Source organism: Vicugna pacos, chromosome 15 (genome assembly GCF_048564905.1).
Source record: "Vicugna pacos chromosome 15, VicPac4, whole genome shotgun sequence".
Lineage (NCBI taxonomy): Eukaryota > Metazoa > Chordata > Mammalia > Artiodactyla > Camelidae > Vicugna > Vicugna pacos.
Window position 1 is genome coordinate 16,960,001 of NC_133001.1, and position 20,666 is coordinate 16,980,666.

The window sequence follows — 20,666 nt, forward strand, 5'->3', positions numbered from 1 at the left end:
TTCTTAAAGAGAATCAAAGTTTTATTGTTGTTTGGGGACTTGAACTCCCGACTCAGGTTTCATCCCCTGATATAAGTTGATTCTGAGTTGTGGAACCAACATAATCCAGAAGCCATCTGACCCTGTTGCCTATCTATTTCTATGACACTCGTTTTGATTCAAGGCTTCTGGAGGGAGCCCATGGTGAGGAGAAAAGGGGACTGACTTCATGCTTGATGGTAGCCACCTTCTGCACTGGGTTGATTAGTGTCCCCCCCAAATTAGCTCGTGTCCACCTGGAACTTGTGAATGTGATCTTATTTGAAAATGGAGTCTTTGCAGGTGTAATTAAGTCAAAATGAGGTCATACTAGATTAGGCTGGGCCCTAAATCCGGAAGAGGGGAATCTGGACACAAGGAAAATTCCATGTGACAATGGAGGCAGAGATTGGAGTTCTGTTACCACAAAACAAAGGGATTGCTGACAACCACCCAAAGCTCTGAGAGAGGCATTGAACAGATTCTCCCTCTGAGCCGCCAGGAGGGAACCAACCATGCTACATCTTGATTTAGGATGTCTGGCCTTCAGAACTGCAAAAGAATAAATTCTTATGATTTTAAGCTACCAATTTTACGGTAGCTTGTTATGGCAACCCTCAAAAACAAATACACCTTCTTATGAATATATGCAGATCAGAATGGAAATACGAAAAGTATATACCCAGAGTAGATAGACAAATAGGAAGGAAGGAAAGGAAAAAGAAAGGAAAGATTAGAGAAAGAACAAGTGTCTAGTTGGCCAATACTGCTTAATTAGAGGATGTCAGCTTTTGCTTTGTTAAGGTATTAAGGCTCATCAGCTCATCTAAGAATCCGGCTCTGAATCCGCAGCTGATGGAACATACATGTGGATGGAAACACCAGCCAGTGACAGTCAACATGTCTCAGTAGCAGGGGCTTTATCTGTAAGCACTGTACTACTTAGATGCCACATGTGCATCATTCTTACATTCTTCACCCATAGCCCCCTCTCTTGAAGACCCAGGCCCGAGTCTGGTAGGCAGGAGGAGGATTTGAGTGTCCGTCAAGGTGCTGATTCTAAGATTAAATGGAGATATTATTCTCTTTTATGCAAACTTGGGAGACTTAACTGCAGGCGAGTGTGTTCTGTGGGACCTGGGCAGGCTTCCACCCTGTCTCTGTGGGACTGCGGGCTCGCTCTGGGCCCTGCTGCCAATGCACAGGACCTGGGTGCATGTTACTCATGCATAAGAATACTTTTAACTCCTGTTAGTTTATACCCTGCAGTCCTAGGATTTAAAAGTATTTGAATGAACCGCAGCCAGGGTCAAATGATCACACTGAAAGAGAAAGCAAGAGTTTTTGCTAAATGAATTTTAGGGTGCCTTTGCTTTTACAATGAGTATCACTGTGTTATCTTGCTAGGGCTACGGTGACAAAGGACCACAAACTGGGAGGTTTCAATAACAGAAATGTATTGCCTCATAGTTCTGGAGTCCAGAAGTCTGAAATTAATGTATCAGCAGGGTTGGTGCCTTCTGAGGACTGCGAGGAAGAATCTGTTCCAGGCTGTCTTCTCCCTGTGTCTCTCCATATCATCTTCCCCCTGGGCTTGTCTGTCTCTGTGTCCACATTTCCCCTTTTTACAAGGACACCTGTCATTGGATTAGGACCCACCCTAATGACTTCACTTTAACTAGGTTACCTGTGTACAGACCCCCTCCCAGATAAGGACACATTCTGGGATACGAGGGTGGACTTCAATGTATCTTTTTTGGGGGGAGGACACAATTCAACACATAACACTAGCCAAGCTGAACCAAGAGCCCAAGTTCACATCCTGACTCTGCTCTTTACTCACTTGGCACCTTGAGGCAAGTCACATAAGCTCACTGGGCCTCAGTTTCCTTGCTGTAAGTGGGAATGGTAGTAACAGAATGTCCCTTTTAGGGTAGGTGCAAAAAGTATACATGTGTTTTTTACAAATTGAAGATATGTGGCAATTCTGCATTGTCAGAGGATGGTTAGTATTTTTAGTAATAAAGTATTTTAACATTAAGGTATATACATTTTTTAAGACACAATGCTATTGCACACTGAACAGATTACAGTATAGTGTATTTATTTAATGTATTTTTTAAGGTTTATTTTGGAGGGGAGGTAATTAGGTTTATTTATTTGTTTTTTAATGGAGGTGCTGGGGATTGAACCCAGGGCCTCATGCATGCTAGGAATGCACTCTTTCACTGAGCTATACCCTCCCCCTCAGTACAGTGTAAACATAACTTTTACCTGCACTGGGAAACTAGAAAATTCATGGGACTCACTTTATTGTGATATTTGCTTTATTGCAGTCGTCTGGAACCAAACCCACAAAATCTCTGAGATATGCCTACTATTATAAGGGAGTGACAGACCGGGCTGAGGAGCAAGACATCAATAAGATGATATTGGGCCAACCTGATACAAACCGACCTACTGTGTGACTGGCTATTTCCTAGGAGGGTGGGACCTGCAGGGTCACCCCAGGATTATCCCGGCCCCAAGCCCCTCCATGCTGTCTGTGTTTCTGGAGGAATCCAGCAAATCTTCACACTCACTTCCCTGAAGGTCTGCCTGAGTTCCAGTTTGAGAAACTGGAGTCCACGTTTGGGCTTTGGGCTGCCATTGGCTGTCTCAAAGAACAAAGTCCCCGTTGAAATCGACTGATTCTTTGGAGGAACGGTTATGTATGTGTTTGTTCCTTTTCCTGCTTCAGAAGATGGCGGAGTGCCCTACGTGGAAGTTAGAAGAGATTTTTCTACATTCCAGCACCACAAGGCACTCTCTCCACGTGCCACGCCTCCGTTTCTTTAAAATATATATAAACAGACAATGCTTTAGATGCCAGGAAATGACATGACCTAGAAAGTGAGATGACAGATAAAATGAGGGAAGGATCTCCAGGAACACAATCTTGTCGAGGTGGATCTTGTCAGAGCAGATTTTCTGTGACCATAATAAGGGCTTTTAACACGAGCTGGGTTGCCTCATTTCTGAGGAGTAGAGGCTAGAGAGATTCTTAAAAAGGAAAAATAAATATTGCTCTAATTGGAGCCAGAGGTGAGGCAGGGTGGGACAAAGAGTGAGCAAAGACTGTTTATGTTGGAAAAAGGGAAGCATTAGAAACGATTTAACTGAGAAATTCAGGAAGATGAAGGGTTTGGTCAAACGCAAAGAAGGCCCTCTTGTTTGAGAAGGAAGGACAGAGCCCAGGAGTCAAGAGGAAGATTCAAATTACAGAGCAGTGAATATAAGCTAAAGGAAAAGAGAAACCACTGTTTTCTGCAGGTATTAAGGCTGGGAAATTCGGTGTTAGGACAGGCATGCTGGCTGTATCTCAAAAGATTTGGGAAAATTTCATGCTAATGAAAAATGTTTATGGTTAGTCAAGATTAGATAATATCTTCTTGGGCAGAGAATAGGGGATATTTAAAGAGATCATCATAAACAATTGTGTCCCCAACCTGATTGGAAATTTCTGGAAAGTTGATCCAATGTCCTGTATTTTTCTTATGTGTTTGCTCACTAGTTCCTGACACATTGGTCATGGCTACCTTTTTTTTTTTAAAGCAGATACTTGACATATTTTATTTATACTTTACATATTTATATGTATGCATTTACATTTATTTATACATACATATTTATACTTTACATATAAAATGTCACATGTTCTCTCTGGCTCCAATCTGGGTCCCTGACAGCTTTCTGCATACAGTGCTGGCACCGTCTTTCTAAGACATGAGTCTGAGTAGGTCAGTCCAGTTTAAAGCCCCTAGGTGGCTCCTGCAGTCTTCAGTATAAAGTTGAAACTCCTCAACATGGAGATCAAGGCCCTTTGTCTGCTGTCTGGCCCTGCTTACCCCTCTGAGATCTCCTCTCCCCTGGACTCCAGCTACGTGGAACAATTAGCAGCTTTCAAACTGGCCATGTAGTCTCTGCCTCTTTGGAATAGCAGCTCCCTTTTCTTCCTCTGAATGTCCTCACTCAGGACTCTGCTCAAAAGAGATGTCCTCTGAGAAGCCTTCTCTCATCTCCTAAAGGCAGGCTGAGGCCCCTCCTGGTGTTTTTTTCCATGGACTCCTGGGCTAAGTTCCCCATGACATTTGTCACACTGCCCTGCAATGATCTGCTCACATATATGCCCACTCAGCCCTCATCAGTCTCTAAGTCCACTGAAATCAGGAACTGTGCCTCTTTAGTTATTTATACCTAGGGTCTGTTTGGTGCTTGATAATAAAGAATTGGATAAATAGTGATGGAAACTCTGGGAAACCTTACTTCCCAGTTCTCTTGGCTTCTTTTATACCAGCTATCAGGGACAGCAACACAATTTGTGGGCCCGGTACAAATTGAAAATGAAGGGCCCCTTGTTAAAAAAGCAGAAGACGGGAGAGGGTATAGCTCAGTGGTGGAGCATGTGCTTAGCATGCACAAGGTCCTGGGTTCAATCCCTAGCACCTCCGTTAAAAACAAATACATACATGCATACACCAAATTAACCCCCCCCACACACACACACAAAGAAAAAGCAGAAAAAAGCCACTTCTTTTATGCTTCCTTCCCTCTTGACCCACTGTGGTGTTTCTAATTTGCAGTTTACCATTGTGCACCCCTAAGCATGGAAATAGTTACAGGGAGAATGCAGACCTTCATAGGCACCTGAGGGTGTACACTCAGCCTTGACTGTTCCCATGTCTGTGGCTCCTCACTCTCCTCCTCTGAGCAGGGCAGCAGTTTTTGAGAGGAGGTAAGAGCGAGAGCCAAGAACCCATCCCAGGGAGGCAGGAAGCACATTCTTTTTTTCTTCTCTTCTCCTTCTCCTTCTTCTTCTAATAGAGGTATTGGGGACTGAACATAGGACCTTGTGCATGCTAAGCACGAGCTCTGCCACTGAGCTATTACCCTTTCCTCTTTGTGCATTTTCATTGTCCCATCAAACTTCACTAACAAATCACAGATCCAAAGATGAAACTATTGACATTTTAAGATGCAGACCACAGAGCATAAGCCAGCCTTCTGAGCAGAGGGCGCTGTGACAGTATTGGTCACACACAGCCCATGAAATCAGCCAGGCCACTTATTCATATACTACTGAACCCTTTCCTATGGAATCTGGACCATCCCACTGTTTTGTTTCTGCATCCATCAGTCTTGGCAGGACCAGACTTTGGAGACTTGTGAAGGCAGATGCGTCATGCTTCGGAGGAAGTAGCAGTAGTTTTTCAGAGAAAAACTGCAAGTCTTCCTGAGATGATGGCCCCATCATATCCCTCAGTACATCCAGGAGGCCCAGGGTGTTCTCCCACATTAATGAATTATTGACAAGTATTATCCTCAAACTCTAACAAGCTAAGGTTAAGATAGAATAGAATGGGAAAACTTAATTCCCTCTGAAAGTCAACTTTTGTTCATTCCTTCTGCCCTCCTCCTTGTGCCTAAGCTAATCCCTCCACCCTGGGCTCTGGACCCCAACCTGTCCTCCCTCCTCAGTAACCCCCTGCCCCAATGTTTCCCTGCATCTCCAACCCTCTCTCTCTACGGGCTTGATGCTCACCTTCTATTTAAGCCAAAATATCCCTCCTTCCACCCTATGTCTCCCTGCAGCTATATCCATGTACCTCTTTCTTTCTCTCCTCAGCCACTGTCTTTTTAGGAGTTGTCTGCTCCAGAATCCTCTGCCTCCCCCACCTCACTCACAGTTAGACCACAGTCTCACTCTGTTCCTGCGCTTCGGGCCCCTAAAGCAGCTCTCCTCATGGCCACTCAGCAAGTTGCTTGTCCTAAACTCTGTGAGCTCCATACAGAGTTCCTACTTGTGCCACGGACACCATGGATCCCTCCTCCCTCAGTGAAGCACCTCTTCTGCTGGCCTTGGAGATGACATCCCCTGTGGCCTCCTCCTCCCTCTCCAGCTGGTCTCTCCCTCTTTGCTTCCTGCCTGTATCTTAGAACATGGTTAGCCCAGGGTTCTTTCCAGGCCTAATCTTTTCTTACTCACTCACCGAGCCAATAACCTGGATCCTGGTTCTAGTTTTACCCTGATTTTCTTAGTGATTTTGTGAATTACTTAAACTTTCTTGGCTTCAATTTCTGCAGCTTTGAAAGGGGATCTCTCAGTCTCAGAGTATTGACATTTTGAGCCAGATGATTCTTCACTGTGGGAGGCTGTTCTGTGCGTTGCAGGATGTGCAGCGGCATCCCTGGCCACCACCCACTGGGTGCCCGTAGCGCCTCCCAGCTGTGAAAACCCAAAATGTCTCTAAATGTTGCCAGATGCTCCCAGGTTGGGGGCAAAGTCCCCTGGTGGGCACTACAGCTCTAAAGTGAGGAGGGGACCCAGGCAGTCTGTACGCGTTTGCTACGGCTGCCATAACAAAGCAACGAAAAACAGGGTGACTCAAACAATAGAAACTTATTTAAGTCTCACAGTTCTGGAGGCTAGAAGTCCAAGGTCAAGGTGTCAGCAGGGTTGGTTCCGTCTGAGGTCTCTGAGAGAACACCTATTCCATGCTTTTCTCCTAGTTTCTGGTGATTTGCTGGCAATCTCTGGCATTCCTTGGCTGATCTCTGACTTCACGTTCACGTGGTATCTTCCCTGTGTACATGTTTCTGTCCAAATCCCTCCCTTTTAATAAGAACACCAGTCATATTGCATTTAGGGCCCACCCTATTCCAGTATGACCTCAACTTAACCAGTTACATCTGCAATGACTCTATTTCCAAAGAAGGTCACAGTCTGAAACACTGGGGCTAGGACTTGATACGAATTTTGGGGGACGCAATTCAACCCATAACACCATCTCTTATGCCCCTGTGAGCTCCAGCATTCTGTAATCCTAATAAAAAGGGGCATTTTGGTCTTTGCAGACCCCAGTGGAGATTCAGATTCTTTCTCCTGAGTTTCCTCTTGCACCAACCACAGGGGCAACCCATTCTCTTTGAGCAACCCATTCCTTTTGACTTCAGATAAATTTCAAAGGAAGTGATGAGGAAATGCAAATTTTGACTGCAGCTGGTCCAGTCTCTGGCAGGTAAGAGTGAAAAAGCCCTCAAAGAACATGAACCATTATACAGCTCACCTCCTGTCCTTGTGTTACTGTGAACACACATCATGGAATTAACAATATGAATTAATCTGCATAGTTAGGGAAATTATGTTATTTTGGAATTACTCAATGACACTCCTCCCTCCCTGTCACAAAAAGGGGACAGCCATGGCTCTTCCCAGCCTGTCCCAAAAGACACTGTTTCCAGAGCAGGATGGTGAGCAACTTGATTGAGGCACCCACACTGAGCTGTTTGTTATGCTTATTTACTTATCTCTCCTTCTCTCTACTTAGTCTGCTAGGGACTGAGCCCCAGAGGTGCTGACAAAACACCTTCAGGGGTCCTGGTAGCCTTTAAGCCAACAAGAGCCTCAGACAGACTGGATGCAGTTGTGAAAGGAAGCACAGCATCCCCAAACCACGAGGCCTTTTCAAGTGGCTCTTCAGGGTGGTAGAGCTCCAGCAGCTCCTGCTCAGATGTCAAAGGCATGAGGACATCAGATCCGCAGCTGCGTCTCAGAGACCCGGTTCTTCGTGAACAGAGGAGTTCCCAAAATAGAATAGCAGCTCCTCTCCCCACCCCTAATCTGCTCATCCTGCCGCCTCTTTTCGGCAAATAGTAAGTGTTCTGAGGGACTTTGAGCCATGATGATCTCATAGCTATGTCTTGAAGGCTGTAAGGCAAAATACTTCTGCTGTTACATTCTGAAGTGTGCTGTTGAGCAATTATTTGAGTAATTTAAGCCAGAAATCTTCCCCCTCCATCATGATGCTTTTGCCCTGCGTTGTCTGGAGATGGCCCAAGTCCTTAGCTCTCCACCCTCTGTTGCCATTTTATAAACCAGAGCACAAGCAGGATTACAGGGGAGTAGAGAAGCAGGTGTCCAAAAGGGTGGCCCATGTGTCAGGTGCTGGCACTGTTCACGAGAGTAGGCACTGATTGAGGGTTCCAGCAGTTCCTGAGAACATGAGGGAGGAAGTGGGACTTGCGGAATCTTGCTGGAGCAGATAACTCAACTAAGAAATAGCAAAAAGGCCTTGTCCAGTCTGGGCAGAAGGCAAGAAGGAAATAAAAGCCTGCATGGATGTAAGAGATCACATAAAGGAAGTCGGGCCCACGGGCAGTCTCGAGTCCCCTGCTGCTCTCCACTCCATGTTGATTTATGCCCTGCCTCTTGTCACATCTTCACATCGCACATGGCCCTGACCCATTTCAGACTCACAGGAACTGAGGTCCACAAAACAGCACCGGCCCAGAGTTACAAAGCCAGTACTCAAGAGGGCTCAGCGTAAAATCCTACCTGTTACAGAAAACGAGAATAAGCCAATGAGGTGTGAGGAAAACTGAAAGTATGGTGGCACAGAGGTCTAGGGAAGGAGGGAGGAGAGAGCAGTCAGCCACATCAGTCCCCTCTGAAAACTCAAGCAGGATGAAGATTGCGTCAATATGACTCTGCAAAGGGAACGTCCGGGTGCTGCTTAGGATGTCATCTCTACGGTCTTCATGTTTGTGCCCCCTTCAGACTCATTCGTTGAAATCCTAACCCCCCAAGGTCACGGCATTAGGAGACAGGACCTTTAGGAGGTGTTTAAGTCATGAGGTGGCGCCTTCACAAATGGAATTAGTGTCTTCTAAAAGGCTCCAGAGAGGTCTCTAGCCTCCTTCCACCTGAGGACACAGAGAGAAGGTGTCAGCTGTGAACCAGGAAGAGGACCCTCACCAGAATGCGACCACGCTGGCACCCTGATCTTGGACTCCTTGGCCTCCAGAACCATGAGAAGTAGATTTCTGTTGTTTGTGAGCTACCTGGTCCATGGTACTTTGTTACAGCAGCCCAAACGGACTGTGCAAATACTTTACAGAATAAAGGGATCGTGGGTGGTCCAGGAGTGCGAAGGGTCAAGCCACACTGATCTTGAGAGATCGGGGAAGACCTCAGAAACCAGGTGCTGTCTGAGAAGAGCTCTGAACGTCAGGGGAACCGGAGCGTCTGCGATGAATGGGGTCTGCAAGGGCTTGTGCATCTCCAAACACTTTTCAAGAGCCACTTAAAAGTCACAAATCCCTAACCATTTCCCAACAACCCACACAGAGACCTCTCAGCCTCCTATGCACATCTAAGAATAGCCCACTTGCTGCAGTTGGCCTGAAATTCTTGCTTTTTGCGTCAAAACACTTGGCCACTATTTTCAGGCTGACACTCCCTTCTACAAACGAGAAGAGGTGCCACTGCTCACTGGAAGAGTTCTCACTTATTTGCTGTTGGCAGAGGAACGTGTCAGAACCTGGACAGTAAGTCAAAGAGTTTGCTGAGAGGAATCACTTTGGTTCTCTGCCTGTGGGAGAATCTTGATTTCAGTGGCTCAAGAACAGGCAGAAGCAGGATTAAAGGATTTTTAAAAAAGACTTTCAGTTTACTCAGCTTCCAAGCAATCCAGAAATCTCCAAGGGGGCTTCTCAAACAAAAGGAATCCTCACTTACAAATGTGGGAACACCATTAATTTTAAGGGGAGCCCGTTTCTGTACAACAGAAGACAGTATGAAAAAGGGGGAGGCAGACCCAGCCTTCTTTATTATAAATAAGTCACTTGGATGTATTCTGAAAAACAAATTTAGCTCAGTTTTAAATTCTATTTTAAAATATTGGTTTTTGAAGGATTTACAATAAACAGCCAGAATGGCTGTTTCAAGATCCGTGGCCAAATGGATTGTTAAGTTCTGCATCAGATCTGTGCTTTATTTTTCTAGAATTTCTAAAAGAGGGGGCTACTTGTGATCATTGCTACATGAAGCAGGATCACACTGTGGCTTTTGTGAGTTCTGGGCACTTTTGCCTTTGTGTGCCCCTTCCTCCATTTAAAAAATTCTATTGTTATGGGGAAGGGTATAGCTCAGTGGTAGAGCATGTGCTTAGCATGCAGGAGGTCCTGGGTTCAATCCCCAGTACCTCCATTGAAATAAATAAATAAATAAATAAATAAATAAACAAACAAACCTAATTACCTCCCCCTGGAGAAAACAAACAAAAATTCCTTTTTACAACAGCATTGGTATAAAGATGACTATATTCAGAGTATATGTTAAAACATTTTCTTTAATCTAAATTCATTTTTTTTTCTTCTGAAAAGAAATTAAAACCTTGTGTTAGTTTTCTGCAGTTGTAACAAATTACCACCAATTTAGCAGCTTCAAAAAACACAAATTTATCATCTTACAGCTCTGGAGGTCAGAAGTCCAAAATTCACCTCACTGGGCTGGAATCAAGGTGGTGGCAGATCTGGTTCCTCCCGTAGGAACAAGGCGGGATCTGTTTCAGTCTCGTTGAGCTGCTAGGGGCTGCCCCCATTCCTTTGCTTGTAGCTCCTTCTTCTGTCTTCAAAGCCAGCAGATTAACTTCTTCAACCTCCCTCTGACTTTCTGAACTCTGCTTCCACCTTCCCATCTCCTTCTCTGACCCTTCCCCTCCTGTTTCCCTCTTACAAGGACTCCTGTGATTATTCTGGGCCCAGGATAATTTCCCCATCTCAAGACCCTTAGTGTAATCACATCTGCAAAGTCCCTTTTGCCATGGAATGTCCACAGGTTCTGGGAATTAGGACATGGACATCTTAGGGGAGGGCATTACTTAGCCTGCCATAGTCCCTAACGCGCTCTGGCGTCCAGGCACCGTGCCTGTTGTGACTAACGGATTAGCTGGTCCTGACTCAAGGTGCCAATCCAGGAACTGTTTGCACCCGAATGTAAAATGCACTGCTTCCTTCATTGAGAAAGTCTTGCTCTGAAGGAACTGTGCATAGTGGCACCATCTATTTCCCTTTGGGCGCAAGCTCCTCATGGCCCAGCAGACCAGTGATGAACAGTCAGGGGACTGACGGAACTGCAGTAGGTTGGCAAGGTCTGGGTTAAACAGCCACAGGAATCTTTCCATTATTTCACTTGTTGTCCTTAGTTTATTTTTCTTTTCATTTTCTTTCTTTCTTTCTTTTTTTTTGGCAGGGGAAGGTAATTAGGTTTATTTGTTTATTTTTAGAGGAGGTACTGGGAATTGAACCCAGGACCTCATGCATGCTAAGTATGTGCTCTACCACTTAAGCTATATCCTCCCCCACTTGTCTTTATTTATGCTGGTTTGGGCTATTCTTGGGTGCTCCGGTGAGTACGCTCTTGTCTTCTTCAAAGCAGATGGTGTTGGTGATAATTCAGAATGTTGGGGAGCCCGCCTGCTCTCTGGTCAGTGCCGGACACTCAGTGGAGGTCCCACGGAGGCTTGTTGAGGCAATGAATGGATGCGTGAATTAATTCAAATTAGCTGACTTAAATATTGAATAACTCTGGGCCCACCAAGTAAATAGTCTGTTTATGAGTTGGCCCACAGTGGTCTTTACAGAGGAGAAACAAACAAAAAGCTCTGAGCAAATGCCTCAGGAGCCCTGTGTGGTGGGAGAGGGCGAACCTGCAGTCACCTGGTTCAGAGTCCTCAATGGGGTGGTGCCAATGCCAGGATCTTTGCAGCTCCATGGCCTCCTGGGTTCTTTCTCCATGTGTGTGGAAAGGGGCGCCACAGATCCCGGCGGCAAGTGGTGGCGGCCTGGGACATGGTGGAGAGCGGGGAGCAGACGGCCCCCTGGCGCTGTCAGCGGCTGCGGCGACAATGGAGGCCTAACGAACACGTAATTTTCCTCTCACTTCACTTATCCCTCTCCATCCGACGTGGCAGGTGTGCTGAGAAGGAGTGGTGTGTGAATCGATTTGGAGAGGATCAGTGACACGGCAGCGAGCCAGGGCTGCGCCCTGGGCCATCGATCGCCTCCAAATCAATTTGCACACCGCTCCCACGTAGGTCACCTGCCATTTCAGACAGGGAAGGGAACGGTGAAGTGAGAAGGAAATTACGCCGCGAAGTCTGGAGACCCTTTCTCAAGAATGTGGGGTCAGTCCTCAGCTGCCCTCGCATCTGCAGCCTTCAGAGGGGACGATGCTCCCAGCCCAGCCCGGGCCCCTCTCCATCTCGCTCACCTTCAGGGAGGGGAGGCATGAAGGCTGTCGCGAAACGGGGCCACTCTGAAAATCTATCAGCCTTGAGCTCACCTCTGGGGTTTGGGCTGCCACAGTCATAATCCTAAGAGCTATTTCAGAAAACCCAAATTGCCAACAGTAATAATCTCTCCGCCGCGGGACTGGTTTTCATTTGTGCCTCTCAATGCACTTTACAATTAATTCTCACCAACCTCTGCCTCCCACGAGGCAGGAGCCCAAGGGGAGCCCAAGGCAAGGCTTGGAAGCTTCATGGCTCCCCCATTGAGAGGGCAAAGGGCTTCCCCACTGGGAAGACAGGCACTGAGGCCCAAGTCTTCCTCAAGGAGCCAACAGCAACAATCTTCTTTTTTGAGGAGAGAAAGGAAGGCGGTTAGGGGTTGGTTAAGGAGCTGGAGGATGTCTCTGATTCCTGCCAAGTCCCATCAGCCTCGGTTGAGGCAGGAGGCAACTTAACCACTTATCAAGGCTGGAGACCTGACCAGTGAGTGATTTCCAAGGACACTGTCCATCCAAACACTGATTGTGCTGTGGACATGCTGTCTTCTCTGGAGCTATGGAGAGAGTGGGGTCCATTGCCACCCTTGTTAGGTCACAGGGATCCCAATAAAACAAGATGGAAGATGACACCTGCTGTCAAATGCTTAGCACAGTGCAGGACTCTGAGCGGGTGCTCAAGAATTGAATCTGACTTTGAATCCACCATGTGCGGACTTGGCCCCTTTCCCAGTGGAGGGTTTCGATTATAAGTACATTCCAGTTGGTTGGGCAGATTTTCCAGGCAGTGGGCTCCTGACAATTTCTTTTGTCTACCCCACCAGAGGCAGGACCAAGGCAGGTCCAAGGGAGACTTCATAGCAGGAGCAGAGAATGTGGAGGGATGAACCCACCCTGAGTTCTAAAGAGAAAACAGGAAAACTGAATCACCCACCTTCTGTCTCATGCACTTCTCAGACGCACCTGAAGCGTCTTTCTGCACCATGAAGGAAATGCTGATCAAGTTCTCGCTGTCCTACCAGTGCTGTCAGAGCTCCAGGGGAGGGTCAGGGGTTAGGCTTTGCATTTTGGGAACTTGTATCTGGGGAACAGAAATAGAGCCGTAGAGACAGTAACTCAAGAAGCTCTCACTCACCAGCTCCCCAGATCAGCCCACCTGCTTGAAGCCTGTGCAAGCTCGCGCTCTCACTCTCTCTCTCTCTCTCTCTCTCTCTCTCACACACACACACACACACACACACACACGTGCATGCACACTTCCCTCTACTCAGCCCAAGGCCGTGCCTTCCCAGCCCAGCTGGATTCCCTTCCAAGTGAAGCCTTCCTGGCTCTGCTCTCCCTGCTCTCAGGACTCTAGCTGATCCCATTAGCATGCAGTTTAAGTCTTCTTTATGATCAGAAGAGACTCTTCCAGACTCTGAAGCCAGCCCTGCGGCCGTTCACCTTCCATCCCACCTGCAGGGATGCCGATCTTCCTGTCACATTATTTTCTGTGACCTCACAGAGCATTTCCAGGGTAAGTAAAGAACCAGCTCAGAGTTCAGTTCAACAAAGCGTAACCGTTCTGCCCTGGGGTCACCAAAAGGGTGATGGCATGGTCCCTGCCTGGACGAGCACCAGGCCTGGTGCAAATGCCTTGGCTCCTTGGCTAGACTGAATGCTCTTAGGGGGCCAGGAATGGTTGGGTCTATCTCACAAGGCCCAATTCTGCAGCCATGTCAGAGTCAAGGCCGTGGGGAGTAGCTTAAACATAACTAATTCTAAGTGGCCTTTTAAAAATTTTTAATTTGTTGGAATCCATGCTGGAAGATAGGGTTAGATGGTTAGGAGGGAAGATTGAGTTGGTTGGTTTGGAGGGAGATAGGAGTGTCATTTCTGAAAGCTTCAACTCTACTCCTGCCTTTTAAAATAAACCAGAGCGTAAATGTTCCCTTTCTGCTTATCTTCCCCACTGAGCATTTGCTGAGACAAAAACCACGTAGGTGGAGTTTGGTCAATAAAGTAAGGGACAACAGACACATTTTGCATCCTCACTAAGACTGTAAGAGCCTCACCTGTTGAATAGGGTTGTTCAAGCTGGGAGAATCTGTACTTGACATCATTGAAAATGATGGTTAATTCTGTTTCTGGGACTTGATGGGTGGTCCCTATAGACTCAGGGTCCCCACAGGGCAGGGATCTGGCATGTTTAATGACTGTATGTACTTATTTCTCTTTGGCTCCACTAACATTTGCACATGATGCACACCACAGAGATATTCTATCTGATATAACTTTATATTACTAAACGCTTTAGTTTTGAGCAGGAAATATGTACATACTATTAAGGTCCAAAGAATCAGAAGCCACCCTCACACTTGTCCCGTAGACACTCGAGTCCCTCAGGTCACTAGGGCCAGTGCTGTAACTAGTTTCTTTTGTGACGTTCCAGAGATATTCCATGCATATGCAAGCAGCTCTATTGATAAATAACCTTGGTCATGGCTGCGTGGATATTTTAAATCACTATGCGTAGACCAGTATGGCCCCTTCCCTCTGCTTTTTCTGCTGACATCAGCTCAGCTGCCTTTACTAGGAGTGGTAATGTGTTCCCCCAACACAGCATTTCTAATAGAACGCACCGTAGCAGTACAAGCAGTCGCCGCCGCGATGGCACCGCGGTTCCCGCCAGGATTCCGGCCAAGCTCCGCAGTTCCGGCCGCGCGAGGGTCGCGCCGCGCCTCCGACGGCGCAGTGCCAGGCTCCGGTCGCAAGATGGCGCCCGCTTCCTGCGGACCCGGCCCGCGGCGGCGGCGCAGACAAAGGCGGGCGCCCGGCCTCCCTCGCGGGGCCGCAGAGGCGACGGGCGCCCCGGGTGGCCGCGGCCGCCCCTGCGCGCCGAGCCGGGCAGCTGCCGCCTGCCTGAGCCTTTGTCCTGCGCTGCCTGCCCTTGTGCTAAGGACAAGGCGAGTGGCTGCTGGGCGCAGGCGACGCCAGCCAGGCATCCACCGGGAGTCCTGAGCCGGCCCCACACCCCGCAGCTCGGCCCCGTGAGCCTGGGTTGTGGCCCAGAAGCTGGAAGCTCCGGAGTGCTAACGGCCCCCAGACGCCCGCCCAGGAAGCTTCCCTCCCTTTTCACTCCTTAGCAAAGAATTTGCCCCAGAATTCCGAACTGTGGAGGTTTTCACCGCTGCCCCGACCCCGAGTTGGAATGCTCTAGGGCCTCAAGTCGGCAGAGGAGACACTGGCGTTTAGATTTGAGTGGAAACCATGAGCGCCAGGGTCTGGCTCGCCCAGGCTCGTCTCTGCAGGGTCCGGGAAACCTTCTCTTCTGCCCTCACACCGTCTAGTCCAGCAGTGCAGTAGAACTTTCTGTGGTGATGGAAATGTTCTGCATCTTCCCTGCCCAGGATTTGGTAGCCATTGGCCACATGTAACTATGGAGCGCCTGACAGTGTGGCTGAAGAACTGAATTTTTAATTGTATTTGGTTTTAATGAACTTAAATTTGAGTAGACACTGGTGCTCGCATGTGTGTAGGTCCGTGGCTACACTCTTGGGCATGCAGCTTTAAAGGCTCAAGTTGATCTGGGCAGTTGAAAATGTAGTTATGTTGTTAGGAGCAAAGTTTTATAGAAATCTGCTTAAAGTGTGGAGTGCGTGCCTGTTGCACCTGAAAAGATGCCTGGAAGTAGCTGGCAGGGAGAAAGGAAAAGTGGTGTCAGCTGAGTTTATTTTGGCTGTTCGGGGAGATACGTACGTAGTGGGTGAGCTGTCTGTGGGTGAGGTGACATGGGAAAGAAGGTGAAGAGGAAGTGAGTCCTTACAATGTCTTGCTGCTCTGGCAAATGGGACTGTCCCAGCTCTGAACTATGTTTAGAGAGAAGTTGGGAGCATAATCACCATCATGTATTAAGTGGCTAAGTATATACATCCCATGTGCTGGGCTTCCTGAGACAAGATGATCAGATTCAGAAACAACCTTGACAGAACTTGGGTTCTCCTTTGGTCCTAGGTGCTTATGAGGAGGTGCAAGAGAGGGCCTGGGTCTGAGTCACTGGCCAGAAGACTAGGGTTATGGTGTTGCTGTCTTCCCTGGACATGTGATAATTATTAAGCAAAGACAGTATCGTTGTGGGTCAAGAGGGTGTGTATCTATGGGAGGAAAGGCAGCCCAGGATAGGGAAACCAGAGGATTTGTGCTCTTCATAAGCAGAATGTCTTAGGTTGCAAGACATCTTCTCACTCATCATCAGAGCACAGTTAAACGTAAAACTCACAAGTTACCTGCAGCAGCAATCAGCAGGGTTCTGGTACCTAAAGATTGCCTAATCACCTGTCTCCTCCAAGAGTGTTAACCCATCAACGACTTCCATTTATTCTTTATTGAAAATAAACATGTACACCTGTGTAGGTTCCCTGGTCTAGTTAATTGAATGTTTTCAATAAGCAATCCAATTATGTGACTATTTTCTAAAATCTGAGGTGGATGCTTCCTTTCAATATTCTAAATAACATTTGTGTGTATGTGTGTGTGTGTCTCTGTGTGTTGGGGGTGGAGGTAAATGGAGGGAAGTATGCAAAGATCGAGCAAGAAATCTTGTTATTATCTTTGGGGATTCAGTGCGTCCTTTAACCTATTCTAAATAGACCTGCGAACACTGACGTCTCGTTTGAACTAAAACCGATGACAGTGTCCTGGCAGAGCTTCTCGCCCACAGTAGGCACTCAATAAATATTTTGTGAATTTTTAGTGAGAAGGGAAAATGAGTCATGATTCCATATCCAAACAATCTTTGCGGGTTGTCCATCCCTTTTTGTTTTGTTTTGTTTTTCTCTGGAGATGTTCCCGACCACAAATAAAGGACAAGGGGGAAAATAGTTAAGCACACCTAGAGCTGTGTCCAAACAAAAGAGGAAAGAGGCTAAACAAACCCAAGGTTTTCTATTTCTCCCTGAGCCAAGTAATCCCTTTGATTACATCTAATACCTGCCAAAACCCAGATGGTGTGCCCACCCATCTCCCGTGTGATAATGCCACATTGTGAAATCTACCCATTAATATTAATTGTCAGCTAGAGAATCTGTCTGAACTACTAAAGCTTGAGATTGCCTTGAGAAAGCAGGCCCTGCTTTAGCAGGGATTTTAAGATAATTCTCATTCTTTCATTCTGTATCTCACATATGTAGAATGTTAAATAATAGTCTGAGAATGCTTTTCTAATTTCATCACATGTCTGCCTCTCACAACCCAGGTCTTAAACCACTGTCCATTTGGGGTCTACACCTGCTGACCAAAATATTACCTTAAACAGTGGTGGGCTTGCCAGCGACATGTAGGCACCCACTGTTCATCCTACAGAAAGAATTTTAACTCTCTGGGAGCTGTTTGAATTGAATGTGCCCTAGCATGCGACACTCAACTATTTCCCTTTTCTTTTTCTCCCTCTCGGTAATTGACTTAGTAATCTTTGAAAAGTCTTACAAAATCTCAGTGTTTTCAATAATTGCTTGGGCTTTCCTGAGGAAGGAGGGTAAGGGCAGAGGAGAAGGCCTGGGAAGAGAATGTGAGGTCCAGGTCCCTTTGGGGTGTGGCTCCTGCCTGATAATCCCATCTGTGGGTTTGATTCGGACTCTGATCATAAACATACCCAGGTCGGCTCTATAATCAGATCTGTGCTTCTAGGTCTGCCTATTGAAATGTCTCAGCATTGCAGTTTCTGCTGTATTCCCTAAACTTTTTTTTAAGCCACAAAATTTTAGAATCCATTTATGCCTGAAATAGATATGAAAATTTAGTAGGTGTGAGATTGAGTTTTTCCTCTGGAGTCGCACACCCCGCCACCCTTATCCTCATGGGTTATGGTACAGTCGCCTTTTGACAGTCATTCTTAAAGCCAGCACCTTAAACTTTATGAGTAAATGCAGAATCCAGCCCACACACTGTCTTTGTTTTTGCCAGGAGCATACAGGGCTGGTAAAACAAATTAATTCAATATTCTATGTCCCCTGTTTCAGGAGGTATCTCTCTGTCATCCTGAGCATGATGTCCAGCTCTGATCAGAGCTGCAGCCACGCTGGCTTGCTGACTGACTGGGGCAGAGGGACACCGCACAAATGAACTGGAAACAGTCTTGTTCTTTGGGTACATAAATGAATGTTTACTTCAAAGTCCTGACAGTTCTTTTATTAGCAAATATTAATTTCAACTGAAAAAACCAAAAGACCTTCCTGGAGCAGCATGTGTAAATAGAGATTGAGATAATTTTAAAAACACCTATTGGTATGTAAAGCAACCTTCCTCATAAAAAGAAGTAACTGCACAAGTGGCAGAAGCCCATTTACACAGCTAAATATTTTGATTATTTAATTTATTGCCATTATTTTACAAAATGGAAAAAAAAAGCCATTGAATTGCAATTTTGTTCCCATCCCTGGCCAACTTTGCAATTCTGTTTTATATGAATGCTGCTCTTGGAAAGCGATGAGGAATGAGACAGAAAATTGGCTTTTTTATAGAGAGAGGTGAGCCTTCCCACCTACTTAGTCTTCAGTCTTCAGAGGGGCTGGGGAAGGTGTGTTAAGGCCCCAGTACGTCAGGAGACAGGCCTTGCTGGGCTTTCAGTCAGAAGGTATGTTAAACAGTGGTGCACCTCCACTTCTGTCCTGCCTGGGAGGAGTTCGCAAATTGTTCTCTGCCTCCTTCCTGGACAGTCAGAGGAGAGGCGGACATGCAGGGTGAGGGGGGTGGCCTCTGTATCCTCTCCTCCCCTGTCACTGGAAAGTGGCTTTCTGATGCCAAAGACTGGGACAAGTTGTTATAAAGGCACCCAGAAGGCAGAAATTATCGCTTTTAAACTGAAGGTGAATCACAAGGCCTATTTCTGCGCTTCTGTTAAACCATTTAAAAAGACCAAAATTAACTTTTAAACATACCCATTCTTTACACAGATAGGAGTGGGAAGTACACCCAATCACTTTGTAAAACAGAAACCCTCTCTTGGAGAGTTTGTTTCACGTGTGCGTATTTTTAAATGGCCAAAATTCAGGTTATTATGGTATTTAAAAGAATTTGCTTGTAGGATCAGACCTGAACATTCCACGCTTAGCTCTGAGCAGATTTTTATGACCTGCTTAGAGACCTTTGAAAAATACTCTTAATTATAACAAGGCAGCATTGTGCAAACATGCCTGGGTGATGTTTACACTACCCCATTCTTATCAGTTAGAAGAAACACAACAAAAATATTAAAGAGCAAACAAGCGAAAGTCAATGTGAAAACAGATGAAAGTATGCCTAATTGAAAGAGAGAGTGTATGTGAAAATACTGTAAAAATTGTAATGTGTCACCACACAGAAAGTAATATCCTATTAGCAGAACCATCTCTAAGTCTTTTGAGCGAGTGCAGCCCTCCCAGTGTATGGGGCTGTCTGATGGCCTGTGTATTTATATATTTCAGTTGTGGCATGGTGAGCTATTTACACTTCTTTGTAAACCAGTCTGTACCTTCCTTTTATGCTGTGCCTCCTCAAAGGAGTCTCCAGAAGCCTGTGAACGTCTCAGATGTTCCTCATGAGAACTCTGGATGTTAAAGTCAAAATTGAAGCATGAGTAGTTTCAACTAAACCCTTGTTTTTAGGGAACAGCATATCTTGAGATGAAATGTCTGAGTCTATGGATGTCATTTAAAACCCCCACATCACCCCTCAGACCAGCTGTCTACCAAGAGGCCATGCTAACCACTGCCCTCACTCACTTACTGTCCAAAAGCTAGAGCCGAAGGGACAAAATTCAAATGTCCTCGAGGCCTTGGTCTTTAGAATTTTTGCTTGCAGTTCCTACTTTGGTTGGAACAGAACCCACTGAGCACTTCTGAGCTGACACCCTTGGACTTCCAGGGGCTCCCCCTCTCCAGATCGAAGCTGCTGATATGTCCTTATAAACACAAATGAAAAGAAATCTCTTTGGTGTCTAATCTGTAGTATCTAAAACCCAGTTTCCTTTTGCGTGAGCAAATTGAAGGATAAAAACTTTGAAAATAACCTGCTTCCTCCCAAATCAGAAAAACAGACATGAAACAGACATCAATGTCTCACTGCCCAGGACCTTGAAATTTTTAATTGGCTAGTAGAAAGTTATTTAAAAATAATGGGCAGGGCAAAATAAATATGTAATTTGATAGTCTGTTAGCAACTCCTTTTACTTATCACATGCAGAACATTTTCTAATTTTCTCTTTGATTGTAAATACAAATCTAGTTTATTAAGCAGAAACATAGATTATTAATAAATAAACCACTTGATGCCTGTAAAGCACTTTGAGGGCGAAAAGCCTCTACTAAATGGCAAATATTATTATTTTTATTGCAAGCTAACAGGAGGAAACTAAACTAATGAATGCTTACAGAGCTCCAAGTAGTCATCATACTCAAATTGCCACATACTGTAAACTATTCAACTTATTTCTTAGATAGAGATGCGTTTAAATTTTAAGTTGATACTTTTTAATTTTTGCCAATGTTGAAAGGCAACCCTTATGGGTCTGTAATTTAAATAAGAATAA

The 20,666-nt window shown here is 46.0% G+C and overlaps 1 long non-coding RNA gene across 3 annotated transcripts in view; it reads right to left on the reverse strand.

Moving 5' to 3' along the window:
- LOC140685678 (uncharacterized) overlaps positions 1-14,814 on the reverse strand; it is a 56,818-nt gene extending 42,004 nt beyond the window's left edge. The window contains exons 1-2 of one of the 3 annotated variants that reach the window (XR_012058977.1): positions 14,746-14,814; positions 13,059-13,205 (exon numbers count right to left, since the gene is read on the reverse strand). This is a non-coding gene — a long non-coding RNA (uncharacterized lncRNA). Of the gene's footprint in view, positions 1-13,058; positions 13,206-14,178; positions 14,374-14,445; positions 14,502-14,745 lie in introns of those variants that run through there. The other 2 variants (XR_012058974.1, XR_012058975.1) reach the window with 2 other exon arrangements.
- Positions 14,815-20,666: the final 5,852 nt, after the last annotated feature.